Source organism: Dipodomys merriami, unplaced genomic scaffold (assembly GCF_024711535.1).
Source record: "Dipodomys merriami isolate MVZ:Mamm:240054 unplaced genomic scaffold, mDipMer1.0.p SCAF_506, whole genome shotgun sequence".
Taxonomy (NCBI): domain Eukaryota; kingdom Metazoa; phylum Chordata; class Mammalia; order Rodentia; family Heteromyidae; genus Dipodomys; species Dipodomys merriami.
This window is the reverse complement of record NW_027206076.1, coordinates 349160-350166: the sequence shown is the minus strand read 5'-3', so window position 1 is coordinate 350166 and position 1007 is coordinate 349160.

The following is a 1007-nucleotide window of genomic DNA, read 5'->3' as shown; positions in this document are numbered from 1 at the left end:
GGCTAGCGCTCTACCACTTGAGCAACAGCGCCACTTCCAGCATTTTTTCTTTTTGCTTATGTTGTGCTGAGGAATTGAACCCAGGGCCTCATGCATTCGAGGCAAGAGCTCTACCACTAAGCCACCTTCCCAGCCCCTCCTCAGTTATGTTTTAAATGAGCTCTTCATTACAGAACATTCCTAGATGCAAAGTGGTTCATGATTCCCATCCAAAATTTGCAAAAGTAAGTAATCATCATTCTGTTAGATTCCAAGGTAAGGATGAAGGATTACAAAAGCTTAAGCCTGGAGGAATAGCAAAGATCACCTAATGTAGGTCTTTATAGATCTTGCTAAATTGGAGTTTAGACTTCAAAAAATATTTTGGTTTCGTTTGTAATTTCATATTCTATAGGATACTACAAAATTCTTTTTAGGTAGAGGGTTTAATTGACAAATTTACAGATGTTTCTTTCATTCTATTTACCTAGCATATTGTTTCAAGTGAGTTATAATGAGAACTCAGTTAATAAATAATTCTAAGTGTTCATGTAGAAAATGATAATGTGAATAATTTAGACTGAGTTGCCAAGAAATTGATGACATTAATTTATAAATTTAGAAAAAGCAATTTTTGAGGCTTTAATATAACATAGTATGAAGAGAATAATTGTGTGACATTTTCTTTCTTCTACCTGTATGTAACACAGGAAGAAATTTCCTTAATTACTTGCCTCTGTATACAGTGTGCCTCAGCTCTTCAGTTCAAGGCTAGCGGTCTTCCACTTGAGCCACAGCACCACTTGCGGTTTTTTTTTCTTTTTGCTTATGTGGTGCTGAGGAATCGAACCCAGGGCTTCATGCATGCAAGGCAAGCGCTCTACCACTGAGCCACCTTCCCAGCCCTTAATGTCTTTTTAAACCAATTGTATTCACAAGTTGGAGAGGCTTTAATTCATGCTTAGGCCTTCTTGTCTATGATTTTTTATCTTCTCATTCCTAACATTAATAATAGTCAGACTGCATTT